Raw genomic sequence first — 13299 nt, 5'->3', positions numbered from 1 at the left:
GAGACGAAGCTCAGCAGGAAGGAACTCACTGTTCCGAGGAGTAGTATCATGTCTGCCGTTTTTTTTTCTAATGAAAGGTAATGGGCGAAGAGACATGTTAGGAAGACATGTTAAAAACCAGGGCTAGGATGGGGATGTAGCTCTGTGCAAAGTGCTTGCCTAGCAAGGACTCTGTCCCCAGCACTGCAAAAACAAAAGCCTAACCGAGATGGAGACAGGGTGGATGAGAGTTGGTGACGTTTGTCATGAACAAGAAGCATCACAGAAGTGCTTTGGAGTTCCCCCTGCTTCTGCCACTTTCCTTTCCTCTCTAAGTCAACTTTGAAGGCAGTGGTCCTCACCCTTCCTAACGCAGAGACCCTTTGACACGGACCCTAGTGTTGGGGTGACCCCCAACCATAAAAGTATTTTTGTTACTACTTCACAGCCGTAATTTTTGCTACCGTCATGAATTGTAATGTAAATATTTAAAGGCAGGATATCTGATATGTGGCTCCTTATGAAAGGGTCGTTGGACCCCCAAAGAGGTCACAATCATTTAAAAGTCTTATTTGTTTTGTTAGTCTTTTCAAAGAATCAGATTTTAGTTTTATAAAACAACCGTTCTACTTTTATTTTCTATTTTATTGATGTCTGCCTTTGTCTTTATTAATTCTTCCTTTGAGGGGGCTTTATTTTATTGTTTGTTTTCTGCAAGCCATGTAAATGCCTAATGTTTAAGAGAGAGATACAAAAGGGTTGTGGGAAGGAAGTATTCACTTTTAGATTAGGCGAAGGACATGTAAGCATGTTGGAATAATTTTCTTTTAGAAAATCGCTGTTGCTGAAATTTAAAGGATCATACAGTTTAATAACAAAGTATTAATCTATGAAAGTTGATATGAAATAGCTGTGGAGAAGCCATGAGACATCAGGATGCCCAAGAGACAAGATAAATGAGATGGTCATGCATGCTCTTCGATTTATGCTTACAGAAAACAGAACCATTGAACCTCAGAACTCCATGAATATTATGTTCAGAACACGTTCCACCGCTAGCCTGAGAACTGAACAGGCACACACTAAGTTTAACATAGAGATTGCATAATAGTATACAGGGTTCAGGTCTCGGGCCTTAGACACTTTTATCTTAGAAAATTTATTTGGAAATAGGAAGGCTGTGGAAATGGGAAGTCCCTGGATGCCAGAGAAGCCAATTAAAACTCACAGGCATGAATTTAGCAGGGTGATTGTCTGAAAAATAAAAGTAGCTTGGAAATATAGAAAGTCCTGTGACTGAGGAAGTTCTGGATGAAAGGTGGGGTTTAAGATCACTGTCCCCAGCCTGGAGAGATGGCTCAGAGGTTAAGACCACTGCTCTTCCAGAGGTCCTGAGTTCAATTCCCAGCAACCACATGGTGGCTCACAACCATCTGTAATAAGATCTGGTGCCCTCTTCTGGCCTGCAGTCATACATGCTGCATACATAATAAATAAATAAATCTTAAAAAAAAAAAAAAAAAGATCACTGTCCTCACTGGCATCCATTTGCCAAAAAGTCCAGTTTAGCATATGAAGGTCGTGTCCTAAGAGATAACATGGAAATTGGCTCTGCTGCTGATTCAAATCTGCAGACTCAGCTTGCCTGATGTGGTAACTCTACCTTCTATCAGGGTCCTGAGATACAGGAATGGCTTACCACTTAACACACATTTCAATTAAAATGTTGCAATGGCCACTGCTCATCTCGAAATCCCTGGTATATGCTTCCTTTAGAAGACAAGGTATTTGATTAGCTTATTGTTTGGGGTTCTTAGACCTATGGAGGTTTAGTATTGGTTGCATGTGTTTGGTTTCTTAAATATTTGAAGAAATTGATGGAATCAATTATATTAAAATTATGATTATAATTTGAAATACTTAAGGAAATTAAAAGCTATTTTTTATTAATACTTCATATTTACTCCAACCTCTCCCCCTAACTTTTCCCAGGTCTACCCCACTTCCCTAATTCTTTGGCCCCTAGCTTCATGACTTCTGTGTGCGTGCAGGTGTGTGTGTGTGTGTGTGTGTGTGTGTGTGTGTGTGTGTGTGTGTGAAATAACCCATTGACTCCTGTTTGCGCTGCCCATGCCCATACACTCCTGGGTGTGAGGCCATCCTCCAAATGTTGCATTACCAGGGACCACACCCTTAAAGACAACTGACTCTTCCTTCCCCAGAAGCTGTCAATTATCTGTAACAATTAGTTACAACGTGTATTAAATTTTCAGGGAACTATTGATAAAACTTAATTTTTTTATTAAACTGAAACTGAATAAACGTGTGTATTGTGCTGTTATAATTATTGGATTTAGGGGCTGGGGAGAGGCTCAGTGGTTCAGAGCTGTTGCTACACTGCTTCCATTGGACCTGAAGCCCCATTCTCTCCCAGCACCCATGTTGGGCAGGTGACTCACCACAGCCTGCACTCCTGCTCCAGGGGATCTGACATCCTCTTCTGGCCTCAGCAGGCTCCCACACAGATGTGAACAACCTTCCCCTCCCCACAGGAATACACATAATTAACAAAATTTTAGAAACAATCACCAGATTCATAAACAAAATCTAGTCTCCATGTAAGTGTTTCATGGGGAAACTGCATTTCAAAATCTATACATTTCCAAAACATTTAGATTCTATTAAAGTTCAGCAATGAGCAACTGTCAGTATTTCAAACTATGCACAACTCCTTTGCTATTTAAACGGTCTGATGTTAGTCTTTTGAGTTGAACCCTAAGTTTATTGCACCCCAGTCTTTGTTTTTAAACAGTTCATTTGTAGCTGCACAGCCTCCCCTTGATCATCACTCAGCGGGTCTCTCTCATCTCCTCGAGACCAGCAGGGCTCCTCTTCCCACTTGGTCCAGAATTGTAGGCACCATTTTGATTCTGTGGGGTGCTGGAGGTGGCCATGCTCTTACCAAGCAGCCTGCCTACACTCCAGTCTGTTCCCAGAGAATACTCACCCCTATTCATCCACACTTCCCTTTAGTTCTTGACTTGAGATGGATTTCCATGCAGAGGCTTCCCATTCTGGGACAAAAGAATCAAAACAAACAAACAAAAATCACAATGATCTTCAGTAGGTCTGCTAGACACCGTAACTCCTGCATAATTGACTTTGCGATCTTTGCTCTTTTAAATTGTATTCAATAGGCACAGTTTCTCACCCAACCATCCCCATCCCATTGATGAAAATTCTGGCACTAAGGATTTTCTGCTTAGAAAGCCCCTAAATGTCACCCCACAGTTCCCATGCCGGCTCCTGTCAAAAGTTAGTATCTACATGTCTCACTAATCAGAGAAAAGCTTCAGACCTCCTTTAGTGTTAATTCTTCCTCCTCTGAACCTTCCACACTGGTCCAATCTTTTGTCCCTGTGCCACACGGGGCTCTCAGGGCAGCTATGTATGCAGTCCAAGTCACTCATAGATGGCAATGTCACACTATAATGTTCAAAGTTTCGACATCTGTCAGAGAGGACACATTGTCTATCTTTCCCTTGCTAGGTCTCTGTCATTGGCTGAGAGTCCTCACTTCACACTTGTCAACATGTATACCCTATTCCACTGTATCACAGCCTACTTGATAGACTAATGGTACGTTGTCTAGTTTAGTTACACAGTTGGGATTTCTAATGATATTATTTGTTCATAGGATACTTGTATACAGGGCCTGTTGGGAATCAACTGTCTTCCTTCATATATCTTGTCAAAATTTTCATTGGAATATTTTTATCCCTTAAGTTGATTTTTATTTTGAGAAAATTAGACTTACATTAAGCATGTGTCTCTCTATTTTATCCCAAACACAATGACTCATTTGGCAATCTTACCTGGTAACGGCTGATGCTCAGATGTTCTTTTGAAATTTCACAGAGAAACATAACCCCCACATCTGCTCCAACAACAGCCACCCCCAGCCAGGAAGCACTACCCATGTCGTCTTCTCTTGCTTTCAGTTGTTCATATTTTCTATAAGATTCTTTAGCTGACTGGAGCTTGTTCAGGGGGTAGCATGAGGAAACATTTAACCTTGTTGCTTCCGCAGTTCTCAGCCGGCTTTCCTGACATCACTACGAGGCTATCCCACTTGTCTGTGTATTAGCAATGATGAATTTTTGTTTTTGTTTTTTGAGACAGTGTTTCTCTGTGTAGCTTTGTGCCTTTCCTGGAACTCACTCTGTAGCCCAGGCTGGCCTTGAACTCACAGAGATCCGCCTGCCTCTGCTTCCTGAGTAGCAATGCTTCTCGGCCTTTTGGCTAAGATCATGTGTAGTATCTGTTCTTATCAGCAATGATGAATTTTAAAGTACCCACGCACTTGGGTTCACTTTCATTTTTGGATCTATGTTGTCCTTTTGATGCTGGTTAATTGTACTGTTAACATCATTCTGTTGAAATGTGAAGCCATGTAACTAGCTCTTCACCCTGCCCACTCTCCACAGTGCTGGGCTAGACAAGTGTTCTGTTCCCTAGCACATCTTCACCGGTGCCTGTGGCTCTGAACCATGTGATCTGCACAATTCTCTTCCTACTCTACAAATAACGACTTCAGCTTTCCACACACATTTATTTTCCAAATGCCCATTATATTCATCTTGTTGAATTTCAAAATAATGAATGGTGCTTTTTAAAGAGGTTGTCTACAGTTTGAGAGCTGATGCCGTAAAGTGACCGAGACTTACCTTCACATGCATGTTTGTTCCCACTGAAAAATAGGTCTCCGGAAACCCATGCCATTTTCTTAAATCCATGTGCGAGTTGTTCATAGAAAAGTACTTTTGAACTGCATCTTCCAATGGGACATTATATGTCCCTTTGGTTTCCTAAGAGTTCCATCTGCTAGTAAGATGAGATGTCTTGGGTCCTACTGTTTATTGTGTTGACTAATGCTTCAGAGCTTTGACAGACAGCATGCTTCATGGGAAGGGGAGGAAGAGGGAGGAGAAGGAAGAGAGAGAGGACAGTCAGACATCCCAAGGTGTGATTCATGATGGATGTTCCTTCAGTGATGCTAAATTTGACCACATTTCTCATGATGTGTGAGCATTTTGGTTTCTTGATCCTACAGACATCATGGAGTCTGAAAGTTTCTCCTGAGCCTAATCCACTGACTAATTAGATTGGAGTTCAGCTGGTCAGGATCTTGTAAAGCCACTGGGAACCAGCTGGTTATTTCTATGAAACAGGATCACATTCCCATAAGTTGCTGTTTGTTTTCATGGCCAGTATTTCTTGAGGTTCTAGAATATATGATTTACTTTATGAAATTCTGGTATTTAAAATTGGGTGAGCATAATGTGAGATCATGGCCAGACAATTAAACCTGGAGAGAAGTAGGGGAAAATGGCAGGAACACAGAGAATTACCATTGTACTTGGCAGCATCCTGCTTCTAGAGTTGGGATTGCAGTCCCCCTCCATGTGCGTGTATGTGTGTTTTAAATGTCTAATATGTTTTTGGGGATTTATTATGATAAAATTAGGAGGCTTCCTTCAGGAGATGACCAGAGTATTGCAAAGTGCAGTATTCCTTTGGTGCTATTTTCAAAAACAGAAGTGATTAGTTTTAATGTGTGTGTGTGTGTGTGTGTGTGTGTGTATGTGTGTGTGTGTGTGTGTGTGTGATTAGTTTCAGATAAGGAAGGGCATCTAGGGTGGTATCCATGAACTTCTCTCTCAGACACAGTGATGCAATAAGAGCCCAAAGAAGATTGTGTGACTGTGTGCTCATCTTGAAGAGGTGTTTTCTTGGGTCCTCTGGGGATGCGGACCTTTGTGCCCACATGTCCTTTCTCTACAAGAGACAAAATGAAACAAAACATCTCAGACCTCTCATGTAAGGTAGAGTCAGGAAACTTCCAGAGGCCCAAGAAGCTGTGTGGCCAGGCATGGCACATCTGTGATAAATGGTGGTTTGGTGTCACCACCCAGATCCAGTGTGTTAGGGTTTCTATTGCTGTGATAAAACATCTTGTTGAAAGGAACTTTATAAAGTGAGTTCCAGGGAAGGTGCAAAGCTACACAAAGAAACCCTGTCTCAGAAAACCAAAACAAAAAACCAAAAAAACAAAACAAAAAAAAAAAAGAAAGAAAGGAACTTTGTAAAGGGAAGAGTTGAGTTGCGCTTATGGTTCCAGAGGGTGAGAGTGGGTTGTTGAAGAGAAAGGTTGCAAGATGGTGATAAGAGGTTGGAACAGCAGCTGAGAAGAGTTCACATCTCAAACAGCAAGTAAGCAGAGAGCACACTGGGCATGGCTCATGTCCTTTGGAAACTCAAAGCCCCCCCCCCCCCATGTCTCTTCCAACAAAGCCACACCTCCTAGTCCTTTCCAACTGAGGACCAAGTGTTCAAAATATGGACCTCTGGGGACCATTCTCATTCAAACCACGACAGCTGGCCAAGGCAGGGCGCCCCTCTAGAAGACCATGGTGACATGACACCTCTGCTCAGCACTGATGGCAGATGTTGGCCAGTGAGCACCAATGGACCTTGTTTTGGTTAGGACTGGTGACTTGTTTCCTCAACTCTGTCATAGGATTCAGGATTTCCTGCTACTTGAAGGTCCAGGTTAGCTTCTCAGCCACAACTGGGCAGTTCATTGTCACCACATGCTATTCTGGAAAAAACAAGGTCCTGGTTGCCAGAGGCAAAACATGGTGCCCCGAGAACCAAGAAAGAGGTAGATGGTGAAACTGTGAAGTGAGACTGACTGGGAGCTTATGTAGAGAAGCATGTCTTGGGGTCTCTGAGGATCCTGACATGTCCTTACATAGCAGGAGGAAATTGTTTATGTGCTTTAGTGAATAAAGCTGAACCATACCCCACTGGACTGAACCTGACCTTCCTTCAAAAAATATTGCCATTACATGCCAGTTAAGAAACAGTCTTAGAGACAAGGGGAGTCAGGGATGGCCCAACAGACTGAGCTGATGAAGGATTTTGTCATTTGGGTTTGAGATGCTTCCAGGGCCAGCTGCTGGGGAACACAAGAGTTATACCAATATGGCTGTTGTCACATCAAGCTTAGTCCCTCCCACACATACCTGAGTTCCTTGGGCTGTAGAAATGAGACCCGTGGTTCTTGGAGATGAACCTGTTTTTGACAAGTGGTTCCTTCTGGGCTGCCTGAACTCACTTTGCCGTTCCCTCTTTCTCCTATTGGTGTAGTGACTTCCTTGTCAGGAGAACAGGGGCCTCACTGAGGTAGAGAGGGAACATCTTGCCCAGCGTTAGGCATTCTCCTCAGCTCAGTCTCTGTTTTTAGTAATTGCTCTCCAGTGCACGCAATATGAAAGTCATCACTGTAAGCATTTACACGTTACCGTGGCCGACTCAGTGGTATGAAGCCTCCTTACAGTGGTGCAACCACCACCTCCATCAGTACAACTTTTCCCCATCTTCCCAAATTCAAACTCAATTATCAACTAACAACCCCCATCCCCTTCTCTTCCCAGCTCCTGGTAACGACCTTTAATTCTTCTCTCTCTGAACTTGACATGTTAGCAAGCTCCTGTTTGTGTAATTGACATGTTAGCAAGCTCCTGTTTGTGTAATTACACAGCATTTCTCTTCTCTTTGTGATGGGCTCGGTTTACTTAGTACGATGCCCCCTTGTGTCAGTTCATCCGATGTTGTAGCAGGTGTGGCAGAATTTCATTCTTCTCCAGGGTTAAAACTCCATGTGTGAATACACTGATTTCTTATTTTAGTCACTAACCTATTGATGAAAATTATCCTGTAGTTTTTTTTTTTTAAGTGATAAAAATCTGCCTTTATTTCTAGTGTTTTACTGTATTGAACTTGAAGCCATTTGAAGATGATTCTAGAACAATGGTTCTCAACTTGGTGCATGGTCCGGAATCTCCTGGAAGACTCACAAAACGCAAACTGCTGGTCTCTTCCTTTCACGTTTCTGATTCAACAGCTCCTGCTGGGGTTCGAGACTGGCCACGTCTAACGGGGTCACAGGTGCTGCTGCTGCTGCTGCTGCTCTTGCTAACCAAAGCTCACCCTTGCGGAAATGCTAACTTAGCTCCTTTCCAAGAGCAGCTTGCTACATACTAAAGGGCAGGTCCCTGCCACATGCTCTCCTGTGGGGATAAGCCACTTACAGTCCCTGGCCAGGTGCTGCCCTAAAGGGTGTTCATGTAATAGCTGGCCACTGACCTCCTCAGCTGAGTGAGGCAAGCCCCTCAGGAATTTCAGTGAGTGACCTGGAGGGATGCTAGATGGCTGAGCAGGCCAAGCTGGGGCTGGGATTTCACTGTGGACTTTGGGATTGAAGATCAGGAAGTCAGTGATGGAAGAAATAGAGTGAGCACTAGCCCAGCATCCCCCACTTTTCGTAAGATTCCCGCAAACTTTCTGCTTCCTTCCTGCCTACTTGGTCCATCCTGCTGCTGTCAGAAAGAATTGGCCCCTGGGCTTGAATTTCAGTGAAGCCATGAAGAGAAAATGCACCATGAAATTATACGGCTCCTGCGAAGAGGCGGCCATCTGCTTCTTCTTTAGGCCTTTTCCCTATGAAAGCATTGTGTTCTGGGGCCGCCTCCACTTCCTGCTAATATTGTACACATTAACAGGTCCTCATTTAAATAAAAGACAATGCAGGATTTTAGGTGCTAGTGAAGATCCCCAAGGCATTTGCGGGTTCTCTACCATTTTCTAAATATTAGTATTAATACTCTGTTAGTTTTTCCCTAATTCCCCTCATCTCAGACTGGATGAAAGGAAGATCCTTCTGTTTCAGCTCTTGTTTGCACTGTGTACAGAGGTTTCTGAATAGCAATTTGAATTGAGGCAGCATTTAAAGTAGCCGTTCCCACCTTGTTCTCATTTGTCCAATTCTGTTCTGTGAGGACACTCACTTTAATTCTGTTTTTCTGGATGAATAAGACAAAAAGAAACCCATCAATTAACAACAGGCAAAATAACCAAGAACCAACATTTTCCATGAATTATTCTAAATATAAACTTTATGGAATGTTGAAGAGATTTTTATCTGACATCTGAGGAAGCCCAGCCACAATTGGCCATGTCAAAAATAAAGGGGGCATTTTGTTCCCTTTCTGAAGAGGTGATCTCAATCTCAAGATGCACTTTGGAAAGGCCTATGTTACAAAATACAGCCCATGTGATAGGGAACCCATCCTGTGTATTGTTTCCAGGTCTCAGGCATGTCCCCTTGAACATGTGTCCTGTTTTCCCCAGGGGACTGGTTCACCGTTGCTAACGTTTCACGGATAAATGGAAATGCGAGACTGTCTAGGCAAGGACACCTGATAGCCCTCTAAGCTCAGCTCTGTCTGTGATCTGGCTTCCTCTGCGTGTTCACTGGGATCCTTGCCTGCTTCCTGCATTCCAAGAATCTGAAATGTCTGTTTGTCACAGGAGGGGCAGAGGTGTTCATTCCTTGGCTGGCTTCTTTTTTCTGAGCACAACTGTCCCCCTCAGCTACATCTGTGAATTCTAATGCCAAAGGCACCGAACTGTGAGTCCAGAAACAAAAAGAAACAAACACATCAACAGTGTATACACTTTGGCTGTGGACGATTACAATTGCTCTATTTTGTTAACTATCGCTCTGATGTCTTACTATGCTTAATGATTCAATTTTATGGTAGGGTGGTATGTATAGGGAAAAGACTGTATGGAAACAGGGGTTGCTATTGTCTGCAGTGTCAAGAACCACTGAAGGTTCTGGAATGTAACCCTGGAGGTGAAGGGTGGCTGCTGTACTGCCATCATATATCCATCCTTTCAGTGACTTGGGTATCTAGGCTTCTCTACCTCTGCCAGTCAGATTTTATAAGAGAGTGGCTGCATTTTAGCTCAGAACTCAGGATGCAGGCAGAGGCCGGTTCCACAGGGGTGTGACTTGGTGAGCAGTCATCTACCCCTGTAGCACCTGTCAGCTGGGCCTGCACTTCCTAGTCCACCCTGGGAAGAAGCAGGTGCGGTGTTTGGAGAAAGTGGTGTTGCTAGGTCTGTGTTTGGCGGAACAACTAGGCCCTTGTAGACTAGCCGGCTGATATGTGAAATTAACCGTGGGAACTATAAACACAAGAGGCATGAGCCTCGCCCCTGGGGATTTGGGGTCTTAGATATGGCATGAGGTTCCCCCCCCCCAGGAACTCCCAAGGGGATTCTAATGTTCAGTAACACCGAGGAGGTGCGTTTCTAGGCACCAAGGGTACAGCAGTAAACAGCCCTTAGGTACCGTGGGAGACCCAGTACCTAACATGCTCTTCCAGGGACTCAGTGCTTTGTGATGAAGGAAGCAAGACAGAGATTAATTAACACACAGGTGTCCTGGGAGGGGGGAAGGGGTGTCTCTGAGGTGAGGTACAGGACCAAGGGAGGAGCAAGGGTATACGTGGGCTTTGTGCCCCACAGAGACTAATAAATGTTTGTTTCTAAGCATCTGGTCTCATCCCGAAGGAAAATTTCCAGGAATCGAGAGAGATTTCTTCTTTCACATATATGGCATATTCAGAAGGAAATCTTGCTACCTGGGACACCAGACGGAGTATGCAAGGTGGGTGAGGCCAGGGGCTGCACATAGCCACCCCCAACCATGGGGGACACAGGAGCAAATCACAGCTTCCTGCTGACTCCGCTGCAGGGCCTTAGGACCCTCCCTGCATCAGCAGCAAAGCTGAAGCCCAAACTATCACAGTGATGCCCCACTGCAGTGGGTCTGCACACACTAGCCATGCATGACAAATGGGCATCCCTCCAGAGCTGGGGCAAAGGCGACACAGAATAAACAAGGCTGCATCTAGTTTCTTATACACATTGGCAAAGGATTGACACTTCTTTGGTGTTGAGAAGGAATAAGAAATAACTGCAAGAACTCAAGCTTGCTCTATCTATATCTATCTATCTATCTATCTATCTATCTATCATCTATCTACCTAACATCTATCATCTATCTATCTACCTATCATCTATCTATCTATCTATCTATCCATCTATCATCTATCTATCTAATCTATCTATATATCTGCTATTCTCTTATTTTAGTGCCTCTCATTTTTATGACCAATGACCCAATGTTGATACATTATTGACCTGTTTTTTTATTAAGTTCATTCTGGTTTCCTAGGGTTAATTGAACAATCTTCTCCTCATCCAGAGTCCAGTCCATGTGACAGCACACACAACACCTTCATTTCATTATTGCACCTCTTTTGTCTCATCCTATAGTCATATTATATAACTATACCTGTTCTATGCAAATTTGTTAATTAGTAACACCTGGAATACTGGCCTCTAGGCAGAATGTGGATCTAAACCGTCTCTTCATCAAGACTCAAGGTTAGGGATGGAGGTGTGGCTGGGTGATACAGCACTTGCCTAGTATGATCGAGACCCTGGGTTCCATCTGCAGTTCAAAGAAAGAAGAAAAAATATCAAAGCAAAACCTGGTCAGGAGCTGACTGGAGGTTTTGTGGCCCCTGGACAGGTGAGTCAGTCTTTCTGAGGTGGAATTTTGCAGGGCTGTGCTTTACTGACAAGTTCTCTTCTTTTCTCGGTTTTAACACAGACAGTGGGATTGCAAGGTCCAGGGGTGGGCAGAATGGAGGATTGTTCCCTGGATCCCAGCTTCCTCCTTTGTAAAATAACAATACTGCCACCTACCTTATATAAACTGTGAACAGTTCAGTGATAGTCTTCTGGGCTGAGTCCCGAGGATGCTGTAGATGCTGCCTGTGGCTGGCACTTAGAGACCAAATGTGGTCTTAATAGAAAGAAGCTGGATGTGGAAGTATCCTCAGATACCTATCATTAGAAGCCTGCATTTACTTTCACTGGGGATCTGGGGCTAGTGGGAATTTCCAGTGAACCTTTGAAGAACATTCAACTTTTGCCAAGGCCTCCGGACAGAGGCAGTTGGCTTCAGATCAGCTGATGCCAGGCAAGAGCCACTGGCAGGACCCTGGCTCTCTCCCTCTATTTGCCTTCTTTTGTCTCAATCTTGTGGGAGGAAAAAAATGAAATGCTAGAGAGAAATTCTACTTCATTCTGCCCTCAAAAGGTTACACAAGGCATAGACTTAGGGAAAGAGATCATCATTGAGTTAAACTAAGAGTTTTAATTATTGCATAGACACAGAGACTTAATTACTGCCCTGAGCCCTATGATTTATGATCAGAAATAACAAAGGCCTGTCATAGACTGAAAGTGACCGGGGAAGTCATGGGAACTGCCCTAGTGTGCATCCACGGAATGAAAAGCACACTTCATAGGGTGAGTCCCTTGGGCATTGCTGAGTGGGGATCTCTCTTATTTTACTGATGGTTTCTCTCTGGATCCTGAAAGCCTGCTTATTCAGCTTATGGACCAGAAGACTAAGAGTTCAGAGGTTGAGTCAGGTGAGCAAGGCTGGTGATAGAGCTGTCCATGACTGATGGCCAGGATATGAAGTTGTATATGGTAACAAGGCATGGGGATTTTCTTTGTTGGCATTTCTATTGCTGCAATGAAACACCATGACCAAAAAGAAAGTTGGGGAAGAAAGGGTTTATTTGGCTTACACTTCCACATCATGGTTCTTTATCAAAGGGAGACAGGACAGGTACTCAAACAAGAACAGGGCAGAAACCTGGAGGCAGGAGCTTGTGCAGAGGCCATGGAGAAATGCTGCTCATCATGGCTTGCTCAACTGCTTTCCTATAGAACTCAGGACCACGGGCAAAGGATGGCATCACCCACAATGGCCTGGGACCTCTTCCATCAGTTGCCAATTAAGAAAATGTCATACTGGTGTGCCTATAGCCCCATCTTAGGGAGGCATTTTCTCAATTGAGGTTCCCTCCTCTCAGATGACTTTAGTGTGTGTCAAATTGCCAAAAAACCATCCAGGATAGGAACAGAGGAGCTGTAGAGACCACAGGCAGGTCTCTAGAGACAGTTCTCCAAAAGGGAGCAAGGTGTCTGGACAGAAATGAGATGCCTAACATTTATCATGTTGCTAAATATAGTGGTTCATCACCACTGTCAAGATGTGTGAAATTTGTCTTAGCCCTGCCTGTGAGACCCCATACAGGCACATCTTCCTTTGTCTCTGTGTTCAGTGACATCAATGTGACAGTCTGAATTCATCCACAGTGGAAAAGTTTGCACTGTAGGAATTGGCAGACACTACAGATTATGGATCCCTAAAGGCAAGCAAACAAAGTGATGCCCTTCCATCCCAGGGAGAAAAAGCAAAGCCCTCTGTGGTACAAGCATCCCTGCTGTGGGTCTCTCATCTGCCGGTCTTACTATGGG

General features: G+C 43.9%; 1 pseudogene; it reads left to right on the top strand.

Annotated features, from left to right (window-relative positions):
- Positions 1-4261: 4261 nt before the first annotated feature.
- Positions 4262-4381, top strand: LOC118590574 (annotated as a pseudogene).
- The last annotated feature ends 8918 nt before the right edge of the window (positions 4382-13299 follow it).

Source organism: Onychomys torridus, chromosome 8, assembly GCF_903995425.1.
Source record: "Onychomys torridus chromosome 8, mOncTor1.1, whole genome shotgun sequence".
Taxonomy (NCBI): domain Eukaryota; kingdom Metazoa; phylum Chordata; class Mammalia; order Rodentia; family Cricetidae; genus Onychomys; species Onychomys torridus.
The sequence above is the reverse complement of the archived record's forward strand: the minus strand, read 5'-3'. Positions and strand labels throughout refer to the sequence as shown.